The 22,959-nt window shown below is 35.7% G+C and overlaps 1 protein-coding gene across 2 annotated transcripts in view; it reads right to left on the reverse strand.

Annotated features, from left to right (window-relative positions):
* Positions 1 to 6,616, reverse strand: part of LOC117242488 (patched domain-containing protein 3) — a 39,457-nt gene extending 32,841 nt beyond the window's left edge. Inside the window, exon 1 of one of the 2 annotated variants that reach the window (XR_004495268.1) lies at positions 4,751 to 4,771. The gene's annotated coding sequence lies outside the window, so the exon portion shown is untranslated. Of the gene's footprint in view, positions 1 to 4,750; positions 4,772 to 6,318 lie in introns of those variants that run through there. The other variant, XM_033509199.1, reaches the window with a different exon arrangement.
* Positions 6,617 to 22,959: the final 16,343 nt, after the last annotated feature.

A 22,959-nucleotide genomic window follows, 5' to 3' on the forward strand; every position in this document is an offset into this window, starting at 1 on the left:
CGATATCTGGTCGCAAAACGTAGCCACGGTCACGGGATGGACGTTTTTACCTAACAGAGGTATGGAGTAGTTGTAGCTTGTAATTGTAGCAAATGTGGAGTATTCTTGAAGCTCCCCTTCAAAATAGAGTTGACCTGAGGAGTACAGAGAAAAGTACATGTGGGAGTTCCACTTGGACTGTGGACAAGTTCAGTTTGACTTAGACTTTGGATAAGTTCAGTTCGACTTAGACTTTGGACAAGCTCAATTCGACTTAGACTTTGGAAGAAAGCGCATTTGTTATCCCGTTGAACCTAAGATTATTGTCATTGGCAGATACCTCGAGTATCTAATCGCCACGGTTAATCGTCAAATTCTGTAATAGTCATATTTGTACCATTAACAATCATCTATTGTATAATAACGATGGCTAATCCAAATATAGATTCGTTAAACACTATGGTAACCCCAATGATAACTCGACATATATATAATATCAGGCTGTCCCAAAAGTGTCTTTCTTTTACAAACAACAAACGTCTTTTACAACAACGCATCTTTATACAAACATGAGATCTAATCTGTCAAATGTCGTGGTCTTCGTGTTAATAGAACAGAATGGACCATACATGATTCAATAAAATAACATAAAAGAAGAAATGTCGTGCATCCATTATTTTCTTGTAAAACGAAAGGAACCTTTGGAATAAACTAATATGATGTAACATATAAATAGTAATATAACAGGCAAAGGTACATTATGTTGGATACTAAAACCAAATAGTTGGAAACATTATCAACGTTTTATCTCTATTAAGATACAACGGTCATTCCGGGTCATACAGACACGAGGAAAACAACAGTTCTATTGTAACGTGAACGTAATAATCTTTTGGATCTTCTTTAAAAAGCGTAATTTCGTTTCTACCAAAAATTAATTGCATCTTATTTACATTTTGAAAGGACGAAGACGGGCCAATCCGAAATTCGCTTCGACTTTGTCAACTTTTCTTCTTTAAAAAGCGTAATCTCGTTTCTACCAAAAATTAATTGCATCTTATTTACATTTTGAAAGGACGAAGACGAGCCAATCCGAAATTCGCTTCGACTTTGTCAACTTTTACTTTCAAGGTTACAAAGAGGGTAACGAGTTAATTAACAATTTCAAATCAGCTTTTGCAGTGATACTTTCAACTCTGCTGGTGCAGTATACAGCACGTGGTAGTATAACACGGCAGTCATTAAAGTCAGCAACACGTGGCTGATGTGTAATCAGGTGTTACGTTTACTTATAGTTGTTACACGAGAACTGATCTTTATTCAAATTAACGAAACGAAGCTATAGAAAGAGTTCCTCTCTCTTTCTTCGAACGTACGTGCTCCTGTCGTTTTATTCCCCCCGCATCACGAGCCGATTCCCTACGATCGATAAATTAAACTCTCCGATATCTCTTCCGGTTTGAAAGCACGCTCCATCGAGGGGAAATGGCGAGGAGGCTCGTTTTTCGTGACAATGGACAGACCCGTTCGCTTCCTTTTATCTTTTTTCCCCTTCTCTTCACTTTCCACAAATTTCATTCCTTTTAACGAAGGTTTAAATAGAATTAAGTCGCAAGAACGTGAACCTTTCTATCGATTTTGCTCTTCGTTCTTTTTCTTTTCTTTTTTTACTAGCAAAATATATATGATCTAATATAGAAACTAACACCGCCGTGCTTCGTTAAAACTAATTTCTATTTGCCATTTCGAAATCAAAAAGACTAAAGTTTTATCATTTTTGCTTGGCTCTATTTTTTTCTCGTTTAATTAAAAATAATTAGTCGTCATCACGATATAATATACTGCACGATATAATTTTGCTTGCAAGCTTGAAAACACGTTTTTCCTGATTGATTAAAATTTTACAATTTTCCAATATCTCAACGTATCTCGAAAAATGGACAAACGGGGCGAACGAAAGGGCAGAAAATAGACAAAATTTCATAAATCGAAATGTAACGCAGCATACGTGTACGTTCACGTATCTTAACATTTCGATGATAATTAAACGAAATGTCTATCGCCTAATTATATACATTAATTGCTTCGTATACACCTAAACAGGAGAGAATTACATACCGTAACTCTCAAGTTTCTCTCCTAAGTTCCAGAAGCTTGTACAGCTACGGTTCAAGTTCCACGTGACTTCCAATATCAATATTCGAACAATAGCTTCAGACTTTCTACCGATCTTGGTCATTCGCCAATGGTTTATACGATCGAATGAAATTTATGCGCCATTAACCAGGCACCTGTTTCCAGAGGCTTGTACAACGTCCCTAACCGACCGCGATATAGTCGTTATTATTACAACCATACAAGTGCTTTGCCGTGAAAGCGACTAGTGTTATGAAAACCCTTCCAATTTCTCAATTGTTATGCCGTCTCGAAGAAAATATGATTCCAGATAACCATTTTAACGTTGCACTGATCAAATTCACCAATAAAATTCCGAACACTGATATCGCAACGTAAACTAGTAGGGTCGACAACTACCATACCACACAGTATAGTAACACAGACTCTTTTCGAAAACAGAATCAACAGAAATTTTTCTAGCTTCTGTTTTTTTTTTTTTTTTTTTTTTTTTTTGAGAACTCAATTCGGATATTTGCTCGTTTACAATAGGCGTTTGAAATTTATGTTTCTCTTGTGCAGAAGCAATAAAAGAGTAAATTATTCTCCATTCAAGACCCCTAGAGTTAAACTACGTTTCAGAGAGGCGAGCACAGAATCATCGTGTCTATTCCGAATGGCGGTAAAAATGAAATTGTTCGTACTTCATTGCTCGCCATCAACGTTCACGACATAATACACTTTCCTCCGGAGCAACTGTTGCCTGGTTACTATTTGATAACTGGAAATAAAACGACAATTCATAGAAGAACGCTAATGAAACGAAACTATTGAAAAACGGCAATTTACAGAATACAACAACTGGCAAAAGTATTTGTACAGTAGCCAGAGAAAATTCTCGTGCTCGTATTGTACGTTTCGTACAAAACATTTTGTTATCCGATTGGCAGCGTAACGAAACGCGATTGCCAAGATTATATTGACAAAATCTGAATCTAATCTGGAAATGTATACGAAAGTTGTAAGGTATTTATTTATTTATTTATTTGTAATTTGTATATGGTATGAATAGTCATTTTAAACATATGATAGGTGCTGTTAATAATTATTAAAATATCGTGGACGAGATTGCGCGTTTAAATACTTTTGCGATCTTTGCAACATATATACTCCAACTAAATATCTTGCAACTTCCGCATACATTTAAATTCTAGTTTTAATTGATACATTTAATTTAAAAATTCTTAATCAGAATAGTTATTACAATAGATTTCACTGTACCGTGCTAATGAAATTTCAAAATGTTTCGTATAAAACACGTAATGTGTTCGTATCATTCGACAGATTTTTGCAAAGATTATTTTCTTTCATTATTCCAGACTTGCGCGCATCATTAATTTTCCAAAGATCTTAGGACAGAGCTGCTACAATTTCTACGTTTATAAATCTCTTAAAAATGATGTATATATCAAGAAATTATTTAAATGGAGCAGGAAACGTCTTTGACCTTACCTAAATGCTAATTTTATGTTTCTGGAAACCTTCGTGACATTCTTTCTCAATTTACGTTCACGTAAGATCACACGAATATTCCGACTGCGCGTCAATGTCACCACGACGAAGCGTCACATTTCCACTATAAACCTTCTTAACGTCGAACGTACCGATTTATAGTGAACTTCTTCTTCCTTAATATAGTTGATAATTGACGATAGCACAAGTCGCAATTTGAACAGCAAATTTTAACTGCTTTTTACGCATGACGAGTATATTCGTCATAACACTTAGTATCTTTATAATAAATATCTATATAATAATATCGATTTAATATGTTTGAGTAAAAAATCTCCATTACGAATAACCGTTATAAATGACCAAAATTAATTTCGTTACCAATAATCGATATAAATAAGCAGAATTTTTTGGTTATCAGTAACCTTTGTCGATAGACCGAACTTTATTTTGCGTACCGATAACCATTATCGACGACGAAAATACTTCTTGCTTACATTCGACTATTGGTAATAATTCTTAACATTACTGATAATTAGCATAACATATTAACACAATTGTATCGATATTGTATTACACTATCTCTTATTCTATTCTTTGTTTCGGATATCTTCATATCGTTTCTTTGCTTGGCAAGATACATAAGATTTATAATTAAGCTTTTCTATGTTGCCAATGAATACCAATTAATTAATGTTAATAACGATTCAACAATAGTGGAATAGAGCCAGAAAATGTTTTGTCGTTGATACTGGTGATCGGTAACCGAAATAAAATTCGAGATATCGACAGTGGTTATTGGTAACTAAGAAAAATTACGGTCATTTGTTACCTGGTAACCAAAATTAAGCTTCCGTCATCGATAACGATCGCCGGTGACAAAAAAGAGATTTTAATCGTTCATACTGGTTTCATTCGTAATCGAGACGATTGGAGATTAATATTTTCTAATCGTTTCATTCTTCGAGAAATTTCCTTCACATTCATTGAAAACTGGCTGAAAAAATAGAGACTCGTTTTTACTTGTAATGACGTTCTGCCAAGGAAATATTTAAAATATTTGCTATTTTGGATCTCTGCCGCTCGTCAGAATCAAACGGTGACAGGATCTAGAGTTGATTGTTAATAATCGGTGTAAACTTACGGATGGTGTCAGGAGCGAATCGAACAACGACACAGGTTTAAAAAACGATGTAAAAATAGAGTCCCCTCGACTCGATGATTCGCAAGTTCCCCTCTGTACCGAGGTCAACAGTTTGTTACGGGGACCGTCGCTCAAGGGGGTATAAACACCCGCGGTTGATTGACCCGTCGCCGCGATGCACAATCCAACATCCAGCTGCATACCTTCGCCGCGTAACAAGAACAATCGAGTACATTAAATCTAATGGCGACTTGATGATACTTGAGATGCGGCGAGCCGCCTGTCTTCTATAGAAAAACGTTGGTACGAACGGCAAGGTGCGCTTGGAGGAAAATTCACTGAGAACTTTGCGACGTTCTGCCGGACGTTTGGAGAACGATGGAAAATTCTGTGAAGCTTCGAGACGCGATGGAAAATTCTGCGAAGCTTCGAGACGCGACAGAAAATTCTGGGAAGCTTCGGGATGCGATAGAAAATTCTGGAAAGCTTCGGGATGCGATAGAAAATTCTGGGAAGCTTCGAGACGCGATAAAAAATGCTGAGAAGGTTCGAGACCGCGATAGAAAATTCTGGGAAGTTCCCAGAAGCGATAAAAAATTCTGGGACCTCGTGGAAATCTTTAATCAGGGGAAATTCTAAATTTTCAAATAAAATTTTTGGAAGGGTAGGAAAACGCTCTTGCGAAGGATTGGAAGGATCTTGCGGCGCTGTAGAAAATTTTTACGACTTTTGAATATTTGGAAAATACGCTATGCTTTGTTCGTGTATTTGGGAATTTCTGCAAAAATTTATTCTGGGTTTTGGATTAAGTTTTTTAATATTTATTGATATAGGATATAGAGGAAATTTAGAGCTTTAGAATAAGTTCTCGAATATTCGGGAAATATAGAATATGCATACATACACAGATAGTATATATATTATAAATAATAATATATACAATATAAAATATAATATAGAATATATATATGTTATATAATATATTATGATATATTACACATTGTATATAACATAATACATATAAATATAATATAAATATATATACATATATATCTGGAATAAAGAATATTGCCTAATATTTGAAATAGAGAATATTTGGACCACTTTAGAAATTTGTCCGAAGCTTCGGAACATGTAAAATATCAGATTGTCCCAAAAGTTTCTTTCATTTTACAAGGAGATAACAAATGCACAACATTTTGTTTTATATTATTTTATTAGATTATGTACGATCGTAAAAATAAAAATAGAACTAAATGGATCATACATAATTCAATAAAATAATATAAAACAAAAGATGCTGAGCATCTATTATTTCCTTATAAAACGAAAGAAACTTTTGGAACAACCTAATATATAAAATATCCAAAGTACAGCGTTTTCTATAATACTTGACAAGTAAAACAATTTTCCGCTGAAGTTCTACTCTTTCGATTATATCCTAAAAAGAAAAAAAGAAAAAAGGAAGGAACTCGCATAAAAAACCACGCTCTCTATATTAATTATGTAACATTCCCCTTAAATATGAAATGTGCTTCTTCGATATATCGTAAGAAGATATTCCGAACCTTTTTGCACGTCGATCAGGACCTTCTTATCGAAAAGTTGTCCCCACGTGAGTCGTCGGTCGTTTAGGAAAATCGCCGCGTCGAATCCTCAGGATTCACCAGATAGATAGACCGGAAGTGTGACTGGTAGAACACGGTTTCCTCTCGTATGAACGTTTCACCTGCACGTTATAGGGCACCGGCGTGTCATCGTCGACGTCGCGTATAATCGGGAACAAAACACACCAAACACACAACAGAAAGATGAAACCGCGGCCGCTGCTCTCGTTGCTTCGTCGCGAAACGCTCAATTCGAACTGATCGCCGCGCGCTTCGAAGCTGCTCGCACCAGCTGCCACTGTGCCGCGATCGTCCACTTTCGTTCGGTCTCGAAACCGCTCGACGCGACTCGCCCCACTTTGCGCGTTTCCTCCGTGATTCTTCGCTTTCCTTCGTTCCGAGTTTTTCCAATTACGCTTTTCGTCTCGCTAATCCAGCCGCGTCAAGAGAAAAGGGCGTATCCGTAACTTTTCCTTAAGCCGAGCCGTAACAGAAAAACACTTTGACTAGTGTCTCTTAAATCTTTCGAACGATCGAATTTCACCAGCTTGTTCTTTGTCAGGAGAAACAAGAAAGGGATGTTATATAAACTATATGTAAGTCCACAGGCGCTTTATAACGACGAAGTTACATAAGAAACACGAAAACTATCCGTTTTTGGGTCAGCTCCTTATGCTTCCATTTGCAAGTACCCCGTTTCGATTTTATGCTTGATATCTTCCCGGTAGATCGAGTTCCCAATTTCATGCTCATTCTGCTTCAGATCGCTGAGTACATCGCAAATTCTTTGGACCGGTTCTCGTCTCCAGTCAATTTTTGCGCGATATACTGTCCCGTTTACTATTCCCCATAAATAAAAGTCTGACAGTATGAGATCCGGTGATCTCGTGGGCCAAACACGTCCCCTACACGACCAATCCGTCTTCCATAACTACATTCGTCCTCTGTTATAACTTTTTCATAAAGCGTCTGCAGTCCTATGTTTGTACAACGCTTTGGTGATTATGGATACCCCCACCCGTCTCACTGATTTCAATAATTTTTCGCTATGTCGTAGAGACCAACATTTTCAACAACTTTTTCCTTACATATAACCGTCGGTTGACTGCAGTTTCCTAGGTATTCGCAAAACAACTATATATATATACAGGGTGGTACAAGCGGAAAGGGGGTGATTCTACGCGAAAAAAGAAGTCGAAAATATAAAATAAAAATTTTTCGTTCGAGGCTTCGTTTTCGAGAAAATCGACTTTGAATCTTCGCTCGGTACGCGTGCACTTTATCGCGTCTCGTTATAACGGATCTCGCTGTAGATCGTTGTCTCGATGGAAAAATTTAAAAAAAATAAAGAACATTTTTTTTTCTATATTTTCGACTTCTTTTTTCGCGTAGAATCACCCCCTTTCCGCTTGTACCACCAGTTACCAACCACCCTGTATATATATTATAATTATAGTTATATATGTAAACTGCATAGTTCAAGTGTGATAGGGTCTCTCACGGTTTACGGACAGCACGACTTCTTTTGTTTCACGGACAGAGCGACTTTCTTTGTTTTACGGACAGCCATTTTGAGAGACACTCATTTCCCAAACAGACGGACAGAGAGCAACATCAGAGATAGACAAGATCACAGAGAAAAGAGTAATTATTTAAAACATTGAAGACTGACGGAGAAAGATCGGTAGCTCAGAACGTTGAAAATCGATTCTCGATTTTCAGGTAGACATTGCACGGAACTTGTTATTTATTGTTTACTGTTATTAATTGGTTGTTGTTTATTTAATTATTACTGTTATTAATTGCTGTTTACTCCTGTATTTCATTTAAGTATTTTCACAATAAACTCGATTTTCAGACTTCAGAATCGATCACCTTAATTATCTCGAGATAAACGATATTACATATATATTATAATTATAAATATATATATACAGAAGAAAAAATACGTATACATATGATGACTAGTGCAACGTAATGTACTTTTACCCTTATCTTATACGGCCTTATCTGACGCGTTTCAACATTCTCGAATAAGTTACCGTATACACTTGTTACATTTAAAACTTCCAGGAAAATATATTTTCTGGTCGCGTAAATTAAGATCACGCGTGAAAACTACCGCGCAAATTGTTATAATTTACGGCGCAAAAAAGGGACTCGTGTAAAAAAAGTGCCGCGTGAATCGAGGAACGGGTGTACATATACCACTACAGCGAATTCTGCCTGTATCGTGCTTGCGTGCTTGTAAGTGTTGGTTACGTGAGGCGACCCGATAAAATCACACCTAATCCAAACTTATGTAAACCATAAACAAAAGATGAGAATTAGGTTTGAGTTAGGTGTAACTTTATCCGACCGCGTGAGGCGAATACTAACCGTAAGGTAACCAATACTAACGCATACGTCGTCACGGACAAGCAGAATTACAGGCAAAATTCACTGTTAGGGTAACGGTAATATTTTGCGAATATTTCGGAGACAAACTACGAGCGGCAGTTCTACGTATGAGAGAAAGTTGTTCAGAATCACGTGCTCGACAACGTATTCAAAGATATCGCTGAGGTGGATGAGATATGGATAATTAACATCTTTTGGCAAATATTTGTAGGATGGCTCAGCGATTTGCATGATTTTTATATATGTTGCAGAAATCAACATTTTAGACAACTCTTTTTTGCGCATATAATCACTGATTGGTCTTCATTTCTGAGACATATTTATGAAAATATGTTTATTTTTATAACCGCCATGAGCAGCCATGAGTTTATATATCGTCTCACGTTTCGATACTGAAACACAGGCAGATGAGAAAGAGGAATGCAATCTTGCTGAGCTCTTCGAGAGAATTCAGTAAACCAGCAACTTTCTTCCGTGTCGTATCTACCTATACGCTCAGGCCACGATGAGTTCGAAGAAGGTGAGAGACTATTTTTAGTCAAGTTTATCGCCATAGGAAATGTTGGCCGGATTAAAGCCACTGTACTAACTAAAACCTAACTCAATACAGGATCATCAAACTAGCTAACAATTAAATAACTTTCGATCTGATTTCAATCGATTTATGCCAAGTTTGACTTGCAAATTTTGCGTTTCCATCCAAATTAAAAAGAACTTGATGGTCAAACTGTCTATTCCGGACATAAAATCTATTATACATGACTAAAAATCTTCTCTCTCTGTTTCTCGCGCGTGCACTCTGTCAGTGTGTTTACAAACTGAAACGTGAGATTACAAACTCATCGTGATCAGCGCATGTAACATAATCGTGCTTGCGATAAGTCGAACCAAAACATAAGCGACATTCGACGCACATCGAAGTAAAAATGTCCAAATTGTTTTCATGAATATCTCGAAAACTGAGACCGAGCGTGGATTATATGTATAGGAAAAAGTTGTAGCAAATATTAATTTCTACGACATATCCAACTATCGTCGAGATCGCTAAGACCTCTTTGTAAATAATTATACATTATTTTCTTGCTTTTATTCATAAAATAAACTGGTGAAATTTGATCGTATAAAACTGAAACATTTTATATATATTACATAAGACTTTTTACATAAGAAAATCAAATAAAACGGAAGACATAGGTAACAGTTTATGCCTGGTTGTTATTAGGATTATAGATCGGTGCGCGTTAAATGCAGTTTTGTATAATACAATTTTTATTGCTCGTAGCTGCTTGAAAATATCGTACATTTAATCAAAATGATATTTATATCATTCGACAGACCTTTTCAAAGACTTCTTTCATTGTTTCAGACTTGCACGAATTTTTTTCTTTCTTTTTTTTTATTTGGTAGACTTTTACGATCAATTCTCATTGAGAATTATAAGTAAATTATTTTGGCGTGGTACTGTAACTTGGATTATGAGAGTTCATAGTATGTTTGATTCTAGAGACTTGCACGAACGACCAATTTTAGAATTTGAAAAGTTTTAGAACGGAGCTGCTAAAATTTCTACGTTTACGAATCTCTCAAAAATAATTTACATATCAAGGAATTACTTAAATGGAACAGGAAACGTCTTTAACCTTCCCTAAATTATAATCTTACGTTTCCAGAAACCTTCGTGACGCTTTTTCTACATTTACGGTTCACGTAAGAAGATCGCACGAATATTCTGATTATACGTCAATGTCACGACAACGAAGCGTCACATTCTCATTATAAATCTTCCTAACATCGAACGTACCGATTTCTCGAAAATTTCTTCCTCTTTGATATAGTTGATAATCAACGTAATTAACAAATTAACAAATATGACAGAATTGAATGTGCGATATTGGCGCGGCAAATTCAAACTTCAAAACAGCGACGTATACACCAACCTCGTAAAAACATAGAAAATAAAAAAGTAAAATCTATCGGTCCGCAGTGTACGATACTTTTGTTCGAAGAAGTCCTTCTCCGTTTAGAGATTTTGTTCGAAGAAGTCCTTCTCTGTTTTCTTCGTCCTCGCCTCTCTACACTTTGTTCCTTTTATCGCGCGTTTGTTTGCGAGTGCCGACTGGCTTCGTAGAAACAAGGGAGGAAGTGGCAGGGTAAAAAATGCTGGGAAGGCGTGTCTATTCATCAGGCTGATTGCGTGAATGCGTTAGAAAGGGACCAATTCACGAATCTCACAGCGGACGAACGAATATAACGCGCAGCATCCACGCTAGACGGAAGTAATGAACGTTGCTGCGCTTATCTAGTTTGATACTTCCTTCCCAGCTTACACGCATTTACACGAGAGCGTAGGCAGACTTTCTATGGATGCGATCACGATCCCCGTCACGATTCGGTTCGAAACATTTCAAGACCACGCCATGGGGTGAAAAACGCAACAAGACTGCGGATTTTCATCCATCTATGGGAAATTTTAAATGCGCAACAAGGTGCGTAGTATGCAGAGTCGTACGAAATATTTATTATATATATAATAAAGTAAAATATATATAGAATATAAAATATTTATTAAGAAATTTATTTCATTCGCACGAATATTATAACAAATACTTTACATATATATATATATATATATATGTAATATAATATATATATATAGTATGCAGAATCGTATGAAATATTTATTATATATATAATAAAGTAAAATATATATTATATATACGATATATATACAAATATATATATATACGATTCTACATACTACTACTACTGCGTATTATATATATATATATGTAAAGTATTTGTTATAATATTTGTGCGAATGAAATAAATTTCTTCAATTAGATTCCATTTGTTCCACTAGGATGGTGAGAAACCAATTTGCATAAAAATCCGCATTTTAGCGATAAGTCACATTTCCTATCGTTTGTCGAAGAGCAATTTTTAAATTCGTTATACAGTACGCGCCTCATATAACAAGGTAGTTAGAGGTTCTGAAAAAAGTTAACGCAAAAATGCTGGTTTCCAACAGTTAACGAAAGTACCTATATACACGTTGTCAACTAGCTGCACGTCGAAACTATATGAATTTTCGTTTGATTTTGAAACTAAACGATGTGTTTTTTATCGCGCCTTTAAACCTCGAGAGAATATTAAGAACGTCGATTATACAAACGAATATTAATTAGGTCAAACCGACATAACTAAGATTGTTATTAGTCGTTTCTTATAAAACACTGTGAAATTATCGGGTCTCTTTAAAAATAAATTTAAAATAGTCCTTTTCGGATATCCGCTAAATGAAACAAGGAACAGGAAAAAGATCAACAAAAATCAACTTCCTATCATAACTTTCCCGAGTAGTCTTCGTTTGCAATTTTCCTCGCCGTATAATCTTCACGTTATCATATTACGTTATCGTATCACGTTCCCATGCAATTCGCAATTGACTCGCTGAGAAGCCACACGCCGATTTGCACTGCAAATTCGAACTTCCGATTGTTCATCGTCTCGTCCCTATCGCAAATAAAATTCTAATAATAAAATTTCGTTTCTAAGATATCGTACGTATCACGTGCGTTCATTACATTTCAGAAATTACCGATAAGCGCACAGAAAACGGACACGATCTGTCTTGCTTTTGAGTTCAATTATTGAGTTTCGCGAAATAATCTCAATGGAAATTTATGACGTAAAACTCTATTGTGCATCGTGTGGTAGAAATAAGTCACGTTTCGAAGAAACGACGAATCGCACGTTCCAAGTGCACACGTGAGATAATTACTTTTCACGACAATTATTAGAAATTGAATATTCCAGGCTAACCTTTTGCTAGGGCGGATCAACATGAAAAAGGTTTCATTGCGATCTCAGATGTCCTCGTTATCGGATGTATCGTTTCTACACGGACAGTTATTGATTTTATTGTTACAGATGACCTACAAGATACAGTCAGATATCTGGGCATGATTCTGGATAGAAGAATGACATGGAAATGGCACATCGTAGATAAATCCAAATAACTGAAATTAAACCTAAAAAAATTCTACTGGCTCATTGGCAGACGCTCCAACTTAAACACGTAGAGTAAAATAATAATATATAAAGCCATATTAAAACCTGTTTGGATCTATGGGATCCAACAATGGGGAACAGCGAGTAATTCCAACATAGAAATTCTCCAACGATTCCAATCAAAAACTCTAAGATCCTTAATAGATGCATCTTGGTATGTTACCAATGAAACAATACATCGCGACCTTAAGATACCCACGGTTAAAGAAGAAATATCGAAATTCAGTAACAGATATAATATAAGAGTTAACGACCACCAAAACTCATTAGTTACCCAATTACTTGACACGATGGATCAGATCCGCAGACTAAAAGACAATACCCTTTAGATTGAAGCATTAGATTCAACTAGAATCAAACATACTATAAACTCTTACAATCCAAGTTACAGTACCACGCCAAAGTAATTTACTTATAATTCTCAATGAAAATTGATTGTAAAAAATCTACCAAACAGACGACCTACGATTGTGTCACACGCTCAAGAAGACCACCCGCTCAGAAACAGTAATAGGATAGAATAGACATCCTGCATACCACAGCCATCGAAACAATAACCAAATGGTAACGGAATAGGCGCTTCAGAGATAACCAGATGACAACCCCTCCAAAGGAACTAATACCTCAGTATGAAAACGCTCCGAAATACGCGCTCGGCTCAGTCTCTTGTAACACTTTTGTTGAGAATTTTGGATCTTAATAGCCGAAATAATGGTATAGAAACGCTAAATTTACACTTGGAATTTATATTAGAATAGTTATATATTTATTTGATAAGCGATTTCAAAGATATTCATCGATACACACTCGCACGCGTCTCAGCACTTCCTTCCATAGCCGACTGTTGACCGACTGTTGACCGACTGTTGACCGACTGTTGACTGACTGAACAGTTTACATTCATTTGTTTTCGAGACGCCGCACACACACATACTTCCACACACTGATATTCACATGCATTACTACTATGCGTCTAACCTAGTCTAGCGCATAAAATTATACATATCTCAATAACTTTGAACCGTCATTCTGTTGGATTTGCATAGTAAGATTTATTATCATATACAAAGTTCAATTTTTTCAACTTATTTGTGAAACGTTCGAACTGCGACTCGAGGAGACTTGTCACGTAAACTTGAGGGTTATATGATAAAAACAAGGTTGAGCCGAAACACAACCATTAACTTTTTTTTTTATTAGACTTTATTTTTCACTTAATAGTCACAATTGAATATACACTGACGCGTATGTATAAATCAAGTACGCGACTGGTCTAAAGGTAGAAACCGGTAAACATATGTTGACTATTCTAAGGGTAGAGAATAAGTAAGTTTAGTGACGATGTTGTGGCGGAGGAAAGATAGGGGTGGGTGTATCTAAGGACACGGGACCATCGGATTTGTTGATGACAATTTTGGTTAGGAAAGTGAAGGCAGTAGACACCGCTTCCGATTGGATAATAAGAAAGTTGGTGGACCAGAAAGGGTTTTAGTCGCCCCCGAGAGAAAGTTGCTAATGGAAGGTACCGAACGTGAGAAAAATTAACTTTCCCGTGTCAATCCGTAGTAAATAATAAATGTAAAGGGGTACTTAAAATAAAAGATACTTGTTTGGTCTGAAGGACCTTAACTATGAAAATGCCAAGACCCATGGTGGGTTCTTAAGGCTATTGAGGGTACGCGCCAAGGATGTGTAGACATCTCGTGGTGTTGATGCGGATTGATGTCACTAAATCACCAGCGATCTATCATTTTCGTGATTTCTTGTGTCTCCTACGTGACAGTCGACTCGATCGAACCAGTAAAGCTCCATTTTCTATCTACGAATCCCTTTGAGAACTTTCAGTTGAGTCTAAGTTAAGTTTACATGGAGTTTTTATTAAAATTGTTAAGAAACATGTTCATTTTAATAATTTTCTATCCTTAAATGTTGTTCGTCCAACAGAGATCTACGAGAAAATTACTAAAAGAAATTGACAAATCATAAATACAAGCACATCTACATATATATACAATACGTATGCAAAGTGGGGAAAGAAACTGATCGTAGGAGAATATGTACGATAATATCGCGGTATTTTGTATCTTTTGTAGGAGATTTTTGGACAGTGTTGAAAGATAAACCGGTGGAACGAAGCACGAAACGAAGCTCGCGAGAGGATCGAGTAACTAATACGTTCTAATTTACGTAACGAAACGTTCAGACCGGAGAAATTACACCTGAATAGCATGTGACACGCAACAAACGAATGCTGGACGAGTTTCATTAACGTCCATTAAGATCATTTCGCCGGCGAGATGCGAGTTTCACGTTACAAAGTAAGAGGAGAGATTAATGCCCTTCTAATACAAATTTCTGACTCTATAATTAGCCAGGATAGCAATTTACGATTTAGAGATAAGGAAGAACGAAGCAGGAAGCCATCCAACTCTTCTGACCGGAGAAAATGCTCTATCCGGCTATTTAGCAGACGTACAAAGGCCACGTTGTTACTTATAGCTGTATACTAAGCTCCATACTATGTGCAACGATTGCTTATTATACGATCGAATGGGAATAGAATGGTAGATGATTTTTGTTGATTTTCTAATTTTCTTTCTTCTTTTTTTTAATTCGTGCCACGCCTGTCAGCTACAAGGAAGCAGTAAGTTAAATGTGCTTACGTAGCTGAGTTGGAAACCTTATTAGATACAAAGACATACGTGTAATTTAAAAGTAGATCATAAATCTATCAAGTTGGAGAAGTAGAGGAAAGTAAAAAGGATATACGTATATATCCTTTAATCCTTTATATAAAAAGGATATACGTTATTTATTCAGAAATATTAGAAATTAAAGTTTCCAATGATTTTTATCCTAAATGATAAGATTATTGATAGATGCATCTATTTACAATAGATCAAACGGGAAACGATGGTTATTTGACTAAATACAGTAATGTGTTGCAACTAACACAACTAGATAGATAATTCACAACTGAAAACTAATAGTTTGCAATTCGTAACAACTTGCCAACTTAACTCTCGACTCCTCACAACTCGACTCTTAGTTAACGACTGCCGATTAATTCGTCTTTCTCCCTTAAGCATCCCTTTGTCTTTTCTCATACCCCCACCACGAACGCCTTCTTCCGCGTAACTATTCGACCGAAAAACAGACAACATATTGATGGGCCACTTGGCCGATTCAAGTTTCCCGACCCTTTTGGCCTGTCGGCACTTGGTCTTTCTCGCAACATTGTTCATGGTTCACCAGATATTTCTTAGGCAGTTTGTTCACGATACTACACGTATATACATTTAATAAAGAAAATCAAAGAAAGACAAAGGAGTTGATAACATAATGCTGATCAAGAATCAAAATCGAATTTCATACCGAAAACAAAGCTGGTAAAATAGTTAAAATTAGTTGATAAGTAAAATCGAAGTAATTTACATAATACCAAGTGAAAGCTGATAGTATGAAATAAATTGATAATCAATGTCACGTCCCGCGCTGCGCAAGCGCCGTAACGTAGACTAAAACTACCAATAGCGCGAGTGAGCGTTCCAATTTGAAATTTAAATAAATTTTAACAATTTGTATAGAAAGCAAATTCGAGCCTCACAACCCCCACGGAATAACCCGTCACATGACGACCCCTCCACGGTAGACCTAAATATAAATAAGCGTAGCGACATAAAGGAGAGAGAGATAATTCCTTAGTTCAGAGTAGTTAATTCCTCAGTTCTGTGTGATTAGTTCCCAGTTCTTCTTAGTCTTGTTAATCGACGTGTTTGCATTTGTCAATTTATAAATTATTGAAAATCTATCAAATTAAAATCTTGTAATTAATAAGAGTGAAAAAGTATTGCGAACGATTGAAACTTCGAGTATTTGAAATTTCAACGACAATTCTGTCAATATCCAATTAGAATAAACATTTTTTTGTGAAGAATATTTGTCTAATAATATAATAGGATTAAACGAACATTTATTTTCGCCAACTTTAATCCTCTCCCGTGCCGTTTAATTGCCAATTGCATTAAATAACAGACAACACTACAATTTAATCTGAATTAAAAAATTAATGGCAACACAACCAAAACGAGCCAAACAAAACGTAACACAAAATCAAATTGGTGAGGTAAAACTGAAGGAGAGTGAAATTAGAATTTAATACCAAAACCAAGTGAAAGCTGCTAGTATAAAATAAGTTGATAGCCAAAGTCAAATAATATAAAACCAAAATCGAAGAAAGAAAGAGAAATCGCTAATAGAAAATTGATTGCCAACCGTAGGGGATTTTAAAATTGCGTGCTTGCGAAACACAAAATATGTGACTTATGATATTTTTCATCTTCATACGTGATATCTCATTCTTTTAAATAACAATCAAACCGTATTTCGCGAAGCTCTAATTCTCACAATTTACGAATTTTCTATGTTAATCCGACACGTCCCCGTTCTCGAGATTACTATAATACGACCGACAATCGTTCCAGCAGAATAAACAGCTACTATGGGGAACAATATGAAGACCTTCGGGCCTCATAATGACGATAATCGCGCCACAAAATCAACACCAACTTCCATTATATTTTTTCAACGTGTCATTTCCGACAGTTTATCCAATTATTACGTTCAAAACGCACGAATATTTACTTTTAGACACCGTGTAGAGCCGAGTACCTTCGAAAAAGAAAATGATTTATGAAGGAAAGTCAGACGATGATAATACAGCGTCCGCGAGGCTGACAGGTGTCGATGATCGTATCGAGAACAAGAATCGATGTTTCTACGCGTTCTCTACCTGTTCAGGTGCCTGCACTACTTCCAGCAGGAGATCATCGAGAAGAGAGAAGAAATTGGAGAATTGGAGGAGCTTTGCCCGATGACTTATAAATTCCACGACAGAGACGAAGAATGTAACTTTCGTTCAGATCGGTCGAGGGTGAAAGAAATAGGTAGTCTCATGTTTCTTTAATGCAAACGTCGAAACGTTACGACAAAGTAATCTTTGTAACTACTTAAAAAAAAGTGACAGTGTTAGGCGTTATTACTATATTGCCGATTTTGATGTATTTATGAGAAATTGAAAAGAAATTTAAAGCTGTAAGAATGCACCGAATGCGCGTGATATAGAAAAATAATATAAAAAAGATAAAAATATGAGATACCTAAAATACTATATTCTTGATAATATTGTTGGTAGGTGAAAGGACAATTTTCTATTTAGATTAGAGTTCTTTAATCTATATTTATAAAAATATGAATGTTCATAAATGTACGCAATTTAGTTATTACGTTGTTTCAGACTGAAAATACTCGATAAAGTTGACCATGAAGTTCCGAAATTGTCCTTGCTCTACCTAAATACATACTTCAAATTGTGCAAGGGTAATTTACTTTCATTCCTACTTGTCTTCGTTTGAGTTACACTAATTCCGACAGAAATGCACGTCCGCTGATTGCAATCTGGATGATAACATACTAAAAATGCCGACTATCTGACGTAATAATCCGTGTTTTGCTAGAACTAGCTTTGTGTTGCACGAGACCGTGCAAGTAAAGCATTATGAAATCGATTAGAAATCTAGGTGTCAACAGCACCCATGGTTGTCATATGCGAAAAATAGGGACGAGCTACGACTTTCTCTAGATACGATGATTTTCTTCGTTCTTTTTCAAATCACATCAATTCTTAACTGTCTGCCACTTTCTCGAGCCAAATCTTTTCACAAGATTTTACTCTTCGCAGTAAATTTACGAAACTTAATATAAAATAAATATATAGTAAGCAATAATATGTAAAGGAAGTTTGCAATAGCAGCTAATTAACTTATACTGTTTGCTTTATAATTCACAATTGTGGTGCAATTAGTAGTTATATATCACATAATAATGATTACCTAAGTCTCACCACGTGGAGGTGGCTGCACATAGAGACTCGTCCTGAAGATACAGAAAATTTCAATTAAATCTTGAATTGATGGTATAAATTTAATATCGACGGCTAAAGGCAAACAAAGAAATATGGAATATGGAATGCTTTCTGTGCAAGACTTTTTAAAACGAACGATCACCGCGATTCAATTTTAATTTACACGCAGCAAATTCAAACGTTTATAAAATTACTGTTTGATTAATTAATCAAAAATACTGTAGACGAGATAATTGTAACTCTAATAACGAACGGTTACTATTTACACACTAAAATAATGAAATAATATCTTAATATATATTTCAAATGAATTTAATATTCTATAAATGTTATATTTTGCATTTTTCATTTAGTAAAAAAATTTTTGTATCGTATAATCCAAACATATTCGTATTTCATTTGTCAGTTTTTTACAAATGCAATATACATGAAATTACAAAATGAAACCATTTAAAAATCATTTTAAGTAATACAATACCAAGTTACAAGTATTCATCAGTATTAAATCGATACATTGCAGTATTTCCACTGCAAAACGCCTAAAGGGATGATGGAAAAGAAATAAAATCGAGGAGCCAGAAGGGCGATCCACTCGATACAACACCGAACAAACCGTGAGTGGAACATTTTTTTATTTCGCAACGCTAATTTACTAAATCCGTAATCATAAAATAAAATCTTCTCAAAATAAACCGCGAAGAGTGCTTTATTACATTTGCAATTATATTTAATTTGGTCTTGACAAAAAAAAAGATAGAAACAAATGAAAAATTCGCGAAAGCACACAGTGTTCATTATTCACGCAACGCTAATAAACACTAATCTGTGCACTCATATTTCAACATACGCAACACTAATACCGAGATGTCCAAGCAACCACGTTCGAAACTGCTGATGCACGACCACCTCTGTGCAACTGTCTTAGCTGCTTCAGGTGATCCAGAAACGGGGATAGGCTTCCACAATTCCAGTGGAACATTTTGGGCATTTTATAGACGCAACGCTACTTACAAGAACGCGATCATTCGTCAACGCAACGCTAATCGAAAAAATTATGAAAGCAATCCCGATGAAATACATCGCAACGCTAATTCTTAAAGCGGATTTAATGTAAGTTACTATTACTAGATTGAATAAAGGCTACTTCAACTATAATCGATAATCAAAAACCGTGGTACTACGAAATTAATCCAAAATTAACATCGCTTTAATTTAACTTTAAGTAAAACAAAACGCGAGAAACTCTAATTGTACGCTTTAATAAGTTCTAGCAATTCACGATCGAAAATACTGAAAACAATCGCGACATTTTACAATTCGTAACACTAAAGCAAACGCGATCATTTTTTCATCGCAACGCTAGTCCAAACCGTAATTAATCAGTCGCAACGCTAATGCAAATACCGCGACTAGCCCAAATGAGGATGGGCCGACATATACGTCGACAACAAACAAATTACAACTAATACTACTACAAATACTAAAGACGAGCACAGTGACAAAATAGTAACAAGAATGACTTCCCATGCTCTGTATCTGGATGACCCAGAGGATGGGCAGTCATTAGTAGTTGCCCTCTTGAGTGGCAGTTTGCCGGGCCTCTTCGGCTCATAGCCTCTTCTTTCTTCGGGCGCGATGCCCGCTGAAACTTACATCTAGGCTCGAGACTTTCTAAATCGCAAACCAAAAAATAACTTATAAAGGTGAAATAAAAATATAAATCGCGGAAGCTGGCCCAAATGCATATGGATGAACAACGATCAGAGCGATCGCTGTCCGTTCGCATGTGCGTGCTCGAGCAATACATAAACGCTCGTTTCGAAACCTACTCGCGACCACGATCGCGAAAATCGAAAAATCGATCAACTATGCCAGAGACGTGACATTCTGCCCCGTGCCAGGCTTCGCCATCCATTTTTCAAATTACCTTTCCTGAAATAGATTGGACACGCGAGAATGAGCCTACCCGACCAGAGAGAGACCACACCAACGCACTCACTCCACGATTCTCACACATACCACTCGGGCGCAAGAACCTACACTAGAGAGGACGTCCCGGGACACCTCCGACACCCGAGTTTGACACACAACTTGCACACTCTAATGTACGTACCATTTTACTGAAATCGACTGACGAAAGTTAGCGACCATTACTAACAACACGATAAAAGTAAGTCCTGTGACTTGTTGATTGTAATTCGTATAAATATCCATAATTCAAAGAAACGATAGGCGGTACGAAATTTGGTACCAATTATTATCATTATCATCTTTAAATTTATAATGAACGGAATAATAGCTAAAACGACGCAATTCCACAGCCTAACCACACGCACAATGTGGAAAGTACGTCGTTCACGATACACTAACGCATCGTCAATCGCTTAGAAATTGTTATAAATTTGTCAATGGTCATCGTATCCGTTGCCTTTCTCTCACCCACGTAGCACCTGGGCACGTGAGTGAGGTCCTGGCAACGAATACAGAAGGGGTTAAACCTGAAAATCCTAACTAAAAATGATATTTATGCATCTATTTTGTATTTAACGGGCTAATCGTTCTTCATTTTGCAATTTCAAATTTTATTTCAAATTATTATCACTGTATACTCTACTTTATTAATTTAATGAATTACCAGAATTCTAATATCGAATGTGTTCATAAAAAGCAATATAACATAATTATTCGCTCAAATAATTGACTCTAAACTCTAACAAATTATTGAAACTTTAATATTGAAAGAAAGAATAGACGGAATAAGAAATTTATTTAATAATTGAATCAAGATAAGATACTAATGCCAACAACCTCAGGCGATCCCTTCGTCGAAACACAATTTGAAAAGTATGAAAGCAGTACAGAAAACTTGTTGCTTCGATTCCGAGATCTGCCTGTCGCGAAATTTCTTCTTGCGCATAAAATTCAAGACATTTTTGTACGGAAGGACTAAGCTTCGATATCTTTCTATTTTTTAAATTAATACTCAAATACAAATATAAAAGCCAAACAATTAATAAAAATAATTTCCATTTTTAATGCAACGAAGTCGGAGGATATCCGACTTCTCCACGAAATATTCAGTTGTCATTCCGACACTTATCTCATTTATTCAAATATTCACATCTCATTTATATACGTATATTTGTATGGTTATTTAGCTTCTGCAAATATACATTTTTAGTATATTCTGATTTTAGAAGTAATTATAGTGAATCATTATATTAATACCATTAATATAAAAACAAATAATATAATACAAAAACGCGATGTGCAAGAAGATCTATCCTCGACTAATAAATAACACACAGAAAAAAGAAATGTTACTACTCACGAGTATAATAAATACCCGCGGTCACTGTGCTCGCAAAAAATTCTACGTAATACAACCAATCACCCGTGCCGATTCGGACCTTTCGTCCTACGACATGATTGAGTGACCGGAGGAACAAAAATACATGCGACTCACCACAGATGCGAAGAACCTGTCATCGATGCTGATCGTCATAGTCCAGAAAGTCATTATCAATGACGTCATCAAACAGGAACCATCGAAACCCATGGCACAAGTGCAGGTTACAAACAATCTGTAATAAAATATTCAATATCACAATTTGTTCTTACGTTGTTTGTCCATATAAAATAAAGATAAAAATTGGTATTCTAATAATTGAAAAGTTGCACTTCATTCGATAATAATTGAAGCAAAACGTATGCACAAATATTTAACTACATAATTGGAATATAGTATTCAAAGCTTTCATAAGTTATTTCTACATTGCTGTATAGCAATTGTGTAGCAAAGATTAGTATTGGTCCAATAAAAAAACGAAAATAAACATGTACATACGTCTGCCTTTGTATAGTAACTCAATCATTACCAAATCTGCATAAGAAGTCAAGAAATTGATTATTAATCATCTGCAGCGTCGTTTTTGTATCGATTTAAATTATCGATTATAAATCTCCCATAGCCTCAGTGCTGTAAACTGTTAGTCTTTCATCAGCGAATAATATATACAAAGGAAAACCAACAATTTTAAGTAAATGTACAAAAAACCAATAACTTATAATATTTGAACAAATTATAGCAAAATAAATCAATAATAGAATTCAAATTACGCTTCAGAGACCCGTAATATAAAGTATCGATGACTCTAATCGTCAAATATACAATCAACGATAAAAGTACAAAGAAATTACGGAAAGCT

This window comes from Bombus vosnesenskii, unplaced genomic scaffold (assembly GCF_011952255.1).
Source record: "Bombus vosnesenskii isolate JDL3184/JDL3185 unplaced genomic scaffold, Bvos_JDL3184-5_v1.1 scf7180000016274, whole genome shotgun sequence".
NCBI classification, from domain to species: Eukaryota; Metazoa; Arthropoda; class Insecta; order Hymenoptera; family Apidae; genus Bombus; species Bombus vosnesenskii.